This window comes from Arachis hypogaea, chromosome 19 (genome assembly GCF_003086295.3).
Source record: "Arachis hypogaea cultivar Tifrunner chromosome 19, arahy.Tifrunner.gnm2.J5K5, whole genome shotgun sequence".
Taxonomy (NCBI): domain Eukaryota; kingdom Viridiplantae; phylum Streptophyta; class Magnoliopsida; order Fabales; family Fabaceae; genus Arachis; species Arachis hypogaea.
In genome coordinates, this window is record NC_092054.1 from 28,989,646 (window position 1) to 28,998,710 (window position 9,065).

General features: G+C 33.5%; 1 non-coding gene across 1 annotated transcript; it reads left to right on the plus strand.

Annotated features, from left to right (window-relative positions):
- Positions 1-353: 353 nt before the first annotated feature.
- Positions 354-461, plus strand: LOC112781429 (small nucleolar RNA R71). Its single transcript, XR_003192206.1, has one exon. It is a non-coding gene; the product is annotated as a small nucleolar RNA R71 (small nucleolar RNA).
- Positions 462-9,065: the final 8,604 nt, after the last annotated feature.

Genomic DNA, 9,065 nt, shown 5'->3' on the forward strand with positions numbered 1-9,065 from the left:
TCAGGATCATAAGCTTCTTCTTCAGAAGATGCCTCTTGAGTATTGTTGGATGCAGCTTGCATTCCATTCAGACTCTGAGAAATCATATTGACTTGCTGAGTCAATATTTTGTTCTGAGCCAATATGGCATTCAGAGTATCAATTTCAAGAACTCCCTTCTTCATAGGCATCCCATTATTCACAGGATTCCTCTCAGAAGTGTACATGAACTGGTTATTAGCAACCATGTCAATGAGTTCTTGAGCTTCTTCAGGCGTTTTCTTTAGGTGAATGGATCCACCTGCAGTATCCAATGACATCTTTGATAGCTCAGATAAACCATCATAGAATATATCCAGGATGGTCCATTCTGAAAGCATGTCAGAAGGACACTTTTTGGTCAGCTGCTTGTATCTTTCCCAAGCTTCATAGATGGATTCACCTTCCTTCTGTCTGAAGGTCTGAACATCCACTCTAAGCTTGCTCAGCTTTTGAGGAGGAAAGAACTTGGCTAAGAAAGCCGTGACCAGCTTATCCCAAGAGTTCAGGCTATCTTTGGGTTGAGAGTCCAACCACACTCTGGCTCTGTCTCTTACAGCAAAAGGGAAAAGCATGAGCCTGTAGACTTCAGGATCTACTCCATTAGTCTTAACAGTATCACATATCTGCAAGAATTCAGTTAAAAACTGAAAAGGATCTTCAGATGGAAGTCCATGAAACTTGCAGTTCTGCTGCATCAGAGAAACTAGCTGAGGTTTCAGCTCAAAATTGTTTGCTCCAATGGTAGGGATGGAGATGCTTCTTCCATGTAAATTGGAATTAGGTGCAGTAAAGTCACCAAGCATCCTCCTTGCATTATTATTATTTTCGGCTGCCATCTCCTCTTCTTGTTCGAAAATTTTTGAAAGGTGCTTGCTGGATTGTTGTAATTTAGCTTCTCTTAGTTTTCTCTTCAGAGTCCTTTCAGGTTCTGGATCTGCTTCAATAAGAATATTCTTGTCCTTGATCCTGCTCATATGAAAAAGAGGGACAGAATAATAATAATAATAATAGGGGTCCTTTTTACCATGGTATAGAGGTCCCTGTGTGAGTAGAAGAAAAGAAGAAGAAAAAATTCGAACACAGAGAGAGAGAGAGGGGTTCAAATTTTTTTGGTAAGTGAGGAAGAGATGTTAGTAAATAAATAAATAAAATAGAAGGAGATGAGAGAGAAAGAGGGTTTTCGAAAATGATTTTTGAAAAAGAGTTAGTGATTTTCGAAAATAGTTTTTGAAAAAAGGTTAGTAATTTTCGAAAATTTTAAAATCAAAAATTAAAATAATTAGTTAGTTAAAAAGAAATTTTGAAAAAGAGGGAGATATTTTCGAAAATTAGAGAGAGAAAGAGTTAGTTAGGTAGTTTTGAAAAAGATAAGAAACAAACAAAAAGTTAGTTAGTTAGTTGAAACAAATTTGAAAATCAATTTTGAAAAGATAAGAAGATAGGAAGTTAGAAAAGATATTTTGAAATCAAATTTTTGAAAAAGATAAGATAAGAAGATATTTTTAAAGAGATATGATTGAAATTAGTTTTGAAAAAGATTTGATTTTTAAAATCATAATTAATGACTTGATTCACAAGAAATCACAAAATATGATTCTAGAACTCAAAGTTTGAATCTTTCTTAACAAGCAAGTAACAAACTTAAAATCTTTGAATCAAAACATTAATTGATGATGCTATTTTCGAAAATTATGAGATAAAATTAAGAAAAAGATTTTTGAAAAATATTTTTGTAATTTTCGAAAATAACTAAGAAAAATGAAAAATATTTGATTTTTGAAAAAGATTTTGAAAAAGATAAGATTTTTAAATTGAAAATTTGATTTGACTCATAAAAAATAACTAAATTTTAAAAATTTTTGAAAAAGTCAAATCTAATTTTCGAAATTTTAAGAGAGAAAAAGGGAAAGATATTTTTTTTGATTTTTTTAAATTTTTATGATGAGAGAGAAAAACACTAAAAATGCTCAATGCATGGAAATTTTAGATCAAAACAATGAATGCATGCAAGAATGCTATGAATGTCAAGATGAACACCAAGAACACTTTGAAGATCAAGATGAACATCAAGAACTTATTTTTGAAAATTTGTATATGCAAAGAAAACATGCAAGACACCAAACTTAGAATCTTTCATGTTTAGACTCTATGGATGCAAAAATGCACATGTAAAACAAGAAAAGATGCAAAACACGAAAACATCAAGATCAAACAAGAAGATTTATCAAGAACAACTTGAAGATCATGAAGAACACTATGAATGCAATGCATGAATGCAATTTTCAAAAAATGCAAGATGAGTATGCAATTGACACCAAGCTTTCAACTTGACTCAAGACTCAAACAAGAAACATGAAATATTTTTTATTTTTATGATTTTCTAATTTTTTTGGATTTTTCAAAAATTATTTGAAAAAGAAAAATAAGGATTTCAAAATTTTTAATATGAATTCCAGGAATCTTCAATTCTTAGTCTAAAGCTCCAATCTGAGGGTTAGACATGGCTTAATAGCCAGTCAAGCTTTAGCATAAATATGGGAGTAATTCATTCAATTTTAAGCCAAAACCTCTGTCTAAAAGAATTTAGACATGGTTTTATAGCCAGCATGCTTCAACATGCTTCATGAAACTCTAGAATTCATTCTTAAAAATTTTGAAGAAAAATATATTTTTGAAAACATTTATTTTAAATTTTTTTTTTCGAAAACAAAGAAGAAATTTTTTGAAAGATTTTTGAAAAATTTTTGAAAAGGAAACAAAAAGAAAATTACCTAATCTGAGCAACAAGATGAACCGTCAGTTGTCCAAACTCGAACAATCCCCGGCAACGGTGCCAAAAACTTGGTGCACGAAATTGTGATCTCTGGTAATGGCTCCAAAAACTTGGTGCTCTAATCTCAATTCATAATTTGTCACAACTTCGATACAACTAACCAGCAAGTGCACTGGGTCGTCCAAGTAATAAACCTTATGTGAGTAAGGGTCGATCCCACGGAGATTGTTGGTATGAAGCAAGCTATGGTCACCTTGTAAATCTCAGTCAGGCGGATATAAAATAATTATGGTGTTTTCGAAAATTAATAATAAAAGAAGGATAGAAATACTTATGTGAATCATTGGTGAGAATTTCAGATAAGTGCATAGAGATGCTTTCGTTCCTCTGAATCTCTGCTTTCCTGCTGTCTTCATCCAATCAGTCTTACTCCTTTCCATGGCTGGCTTTATGTAAGGGCATCACCGTTGTCAATGGCTACATCCCATCCTCTTGTGAAAATGGTCCAAATGCTCTGTCACAGCACGGCTAATCATCTGAGATTCTCGATCATGCTGGAATAGGATTCACCCTCCTTTTGCGTCTGTCACTACGCCCAGCAATCGCGAGTTTGAAGTACGTCACAGTCATTCAATCCCAGAGTCCTACTCGGAATACCACAGACAAGGTTTAGACTTTCCGGACTCTCATGAATGCCGCCATCAATCTAGCTTATACCACGAAGATTCTGATTAAGAGATCTAAGAGATACTCATTCAATCTAAGGTAGAACGGAAGTGGTTGTCAGGCACGCGTTCATAGGGAATGATGATGATTGTCACGTTCATCACATTCAGATTGAAGTGCAAACGAATATCTTAGAAGCGAAATAAGATGAATTGAATAGAGAAACAGTAGTACTTTGCATTAATCTTTGAGGAACAGCAGAGCTCCACACCTTAATCTATGGAGTGTAGAAACTCTACCGTTGAAAATACATAAGTGAAAGGTCCAGGCATGGCCGAATGGCCAGCCCCAAACGTGATCTAAAATAGCATACAACTGATCAAAGATTGATAATACAATAGTAAGAAGTCCTATTTATACTAAACTAGTTACTAGGGTTTACAGAAGTAAGTAATTGATGCATAAATCCACTTCCGGGGCCCACTTGGTGTGTGCTTGGGCTGAGGTTGAAGTCTACACGTGGAGAGGTCATTCTTGGAGTTGAACGCCAGCTTTTGTGCCAGTTTGGGCGTTGAACTCCACTTTGCAACTTGTTTCTGGCGCTGGACGCCAAAATTGGGCAGAGAGCTGGCGTTGAACGCCATTTTGCGTCATCTAAACTTAGGCAAAGTATGGACTATTATATATTGCTGGAAAGCCCTGGATGACTACTTTCCAACGCAATTGGAAGCGCGCCATTTTGAGTTCTGTAGCTCTAGAAAATCCATTTTGAGTGCAGGGAGGTCAGAATCCAACAGCATCAGCAGTCCTTCTTCAACCTCTGAATCTGATTTTTGCTCAAGTCCCTCAATTTCAGCCAGAAAATATCTGAAATCACAGAAAAACACACAAACTCATAGTAAAGTTCAGAAATGTGAATTTAACATAAAAACTAATAAAAACATCCCTAAAAGTAACCAGATTCTACTAAAAACATACTAAAAGCAATGACAAAAAGCGTATAAATTATCCGCTCATCAATGCTATTCTAACCTTATTCGTAAAACTCAATTCTCCACTAAATCCATATGCACCCAGCACTAACATTTTTAATTAAAAAAATACTCTAATTAAAAACAATCTTAAATCAATAATATTACTGGTATTTCTAATTTAAAAATTTTAACAAAATTTTTATTCACTACTCTAACTAACATTTATAATCAAATACTCTAAGTCACTAAATATTGCTAACATTTCTAATCTAACTTAAAGAAAAGAGATTTCAGTTACTCACGTCTTCGTTGATGCTATCAGTAATATGGTACGATTTCATCCAATCGATAGATATATACGATTTGAATCATCCTCTATATCTGTAGTTTTGAACCTTTTCGTATTGTGATCTTAGAATTCTCTCTCGTATGGGGTTTTGGGGGAGAAGGAAATTGTAGCTGTAATTCAAATCAAGCTAATTCGAATCTTTTAATAGAGTATACCAACACTAAATCGAATTAATTGGTGTCAATTTATGTTGTTTGCATTTTGAAGTAATTCGAATCTATTTGATTCGATTTACCTAGAGCTTTCTCTCTTGTAAATCGAATTCATTTATTTTGATTTACTATAAGATGCATGGGTAAAAAAGTCTATTATAATAAGTCGAATCTAATTGTTTTGATTTACTACCGATCTTACTAAACTGAATTCATTTTATTCAATTTATATTGAAAGAGTTTAAATCATACTTATTTGATTCGATTACATAGAGTTGCAAACAAAACAGGCATATAACACAATTTAATTTAGGATATCTATGTAGTATTGTGGAACAATCATTTTATTCATGTAATTTATCCTAATAATTGATCATGAATAAAAAAATATTTATATTTTGTATATTTATATATTTTATACTTATTTATTTGAAAATAAAAATTATATTTATTATTTAAAATATTATATATTAATATATATGTATATATTAATGTATTTTATATTTATGATAATTTGTTAATATTTTTTTATAATAAATTTTAATTTTTATTTAATAAAATTCAATCATTTATAAAAATGTAATATATTTAATGTACACAAAGATACTAGGTTCATTTTAGACATATTCTTCCTTTGCATCTAAAATATAACTTATTCTCTACTGTAAATAATTGCAAATTAGAGCAGCACAAGGTGAAATAATTTTCAGCTAAAATGTGTATGAAAAAATATAGGTGAACAATATAAATGTTGAACAATATAAACAACAGTTTAAAAAAAAAATTAAATTAATTATTAAAATTAAATTCTCAATTTTTTAGAATAATCAATTTTTTAATTTAAATTATTAGGATTAGACAATGTAACCTCCTCTTAATATACTGTCGCATCACGTTTCCATTCCATCTCAACTCTCTTCTCCCTCCTCCACTCACACTGTCATTCATCCCGACAGTCCTTCCCTTCGCCCGTCACACACCTCCACCTCCATCAGTCAGCCCGATGCGCCTCCTCCTCCGGCGCTCGGTCCAACGCACTTCCCACCCACCGGCCCACCCGCCCATCCACTTTGGTGAACAATGGCTTCTTCTTCACTGATTTCTCCACAGTTTTCCGTTGCTGATTCAACGCCATTGGTCAACACAAACAATAAGCTTCCACTCGTGCCTCCCACCTACCTGCCCAGCCACTTTGGTGAACACTTGCTTCTTCTTTGCTGGTTTCTCCGCACTTTCTTGCTGGTGTTTCGACCCTATTGATCAACGACAGCAACAAGCTTCCACATTTTTATTTTGATTTTTTCTTTTTGATGAAATGGATTCATGGGTTTTTTCTCAAATATTGCAACACAAGACAGAGTAGTGTGTAAGAGAAAGTATAGAGATTGTCCAGGACTCTAAGATCACCGCTTTAAATTGTTGTTCATTTTATTAGGTATGCGAATGGATGTTTATTTAATTTGGATTAGATTGAAGTAGATATAATGAAATTTGCTGGATGTTCATTTTACTAGGTTTGTGAATAGTTATTTTTATTCTAAAGTGGATGTTTATTTAATTTGGATTGAATTTAAGTAGATATAATAAAATTGATGGATGTTTATTTTACTAAGTATGTGAATGGTTATTTTCATTCTAAACCGACAATTTGCTGATGGAGAAGAAGCTCAACAACACTGAGACTGCTGGTAAGGAAGGGATCGATGGCACAATGAAAATTTGGGGAGGGGATATACGATGATAAAAAGATTAGAAAAAAATGATTAAAATATAAAAGATGAAAATAAGATTTTTGGAAGAATAATTTGTGATAGAATATATATGATAGTTTATCAGTGGCTAAGAGAAGGGGGGTTGAATCTTAGCCCCTTTTCACAGAGTAACTCTTGCTTTCCTTTTAAACTGCTTTAGGAGATATTTCTACTTTCTGTCTCGTCACTAGTCAAGAGACATTTTTTTGTCTCATAACCAGTAAGGAGATATTTTTCAATTTTGTCTCCTGCGAACAAATTCAGAAATTGAGTAGAAGAGAGAGAGAGAGAATCACCCCAAGAAGTATCCTGGTTCAGCTACTAAATACAATGCAGCCTACATCCAGTCTACATCACAACAATAATGGAATTTCACTATAATCTTCTTGATTACAGACACCAACTCTCCCTAGCTAGGAACTACCCTTCCTATTCGGGACAAGTCCAGAATCTATCCTCAATCCTGAACTTGACTTGGTCACCTACCAAGCTTTCAACTGGTAAGTGCTAGCCCAACTTGCAAGGGGATTCTCACAGAATCATGAAACACAACACAGATATACAAAGGACCTCTAGGACATTTATGACTTTTTTTTTTAATTTTGTATAATCTGCCTTTTTCTGCTCTACGGCTTTTTCATACAAACCTCACTGTTTGTCTTTTTCTATGAGACTTAAGACAGACAAAATTAAATAGAAAAATACAACATGAAACACATTGAAGGAGAAGAACTTCTGTTAGTTTGGGTAGCTATGAGAACTCTGTGCTTTCACTCTATTCTCCTTACTTCAAGCCTTGGCTGTTCACCCTTATTATAGAAGGGGAAGCCTCCAAGGTTAAAACGGTTGAACCGAGCTAATCTTCTTCTTCTTCAACACAAAACTGGTTCGGCCAGAGAGAGAAGAGAGAGAACCGAATGTAAAATCCAACATGCAATTACCTCTTCCTCATCCCTTCTTACCAAGCTTCATCAATCCGGGCCTTCCATCTTAACTTGCTCCCCAAGAAGAATTCCTGACCCTTGATGAGTCCTTGATGCTTGACAGCTCCATCTGCTCTATCTTCTGCTTCTTCCCACGTAGCTAAAGTAGCTACCTCCTGTGATGGATGAACAAAAGTAGAGACGAGCCATACTCCTAGAATCTTCTTCTGTGACTGAGTTGGATCTCTTCCATTTTTGGGTATAGAGAGCTTGAGACTTCTTCACTACATCTTACCATTAGTGGCAAAGATCTCAGCCACACCCTACTGTAGATCTTCTTTCTGCTAACTCCATCATCACAATGACATCTTGCTTGCATATAGCTTTACTGCTACAGTGCCTCATCTCTGATAACTTACTTCTTCTTCTTCTTCTCTGTGACATGACCGAAACAATGAGAGAGAAGAGAGAGAAGAGAGAAAACTTTCAATGTAATTGAAGAATGAAATTAAAAATGAATTAATTTTCCACTTCCCTTTTGCTTATAACGTGTGATAGTAATACTGGCAATCAAATCAATTTCCACTTTCTCTTTCATGTTTTCAATGCTATTAATGCAAGTTAATTGAATTTTGAAATCCATTCAAAGATGAGAGTGGGTAACCATGGGAAAGCATGCAATATTGCTTTCTTCCTTTTTCAATTTTTTGGACCAAGCCTTGATGGTCTTGTAGCAAAGATTAATTTGGGCTTGTTCAATAAAATATGGCCCAACTTTCACAATAATAATTTCAGCCACATATTTTAAAACTTTTTTTTCACAAGGCTGAATTTTAACTTCACATTGGACTTGTTATTTTTCGGCCCAAAATAAAATCTGTAAGCAAAAAAAATTATTATTAACAAATGTGAATTAAAGTTCAAATTAATAATTTTGTGATTAATTATTTTAATAATGTTTGATCATCATCAAATTAATTTGGAGTTTTTCAAACTCATCAATCTCCCCTTGATGACAAACATTATTAAAAATTGAAATGAAAAGAGTAAGGATTAAGAGTACTCCCTTTGAAGGTTTGGAATCCTCCTCCTTTCCATCTGTTACATAGCTCCCCCTTAATATGTGCCATTTTATTAAAGGAAGCATTACATGTAACATTCGTAAATCAAGCTTAAAGTCACAATGTATTCAACATGTGGATTTTTAAACAATGTTGAACAGCTTGATTTTTGAGCAGAAGTAACATGATAAACACAATCTGATTTGTTATCAACTAATGATTTTCTGCTCAGTATAAATAAAGTAAAGCATGCTTGAGTACCTTCAAAGTACATTTCAACATATAATCAAGACTCAACATACTTAAAATGAACAAACTAATTCTTGTAAAAACACTTTCCTGCCAAGAAAACTTTTGCCAAATAAAACAATAATTCATGATCTATGAAGGTTTTT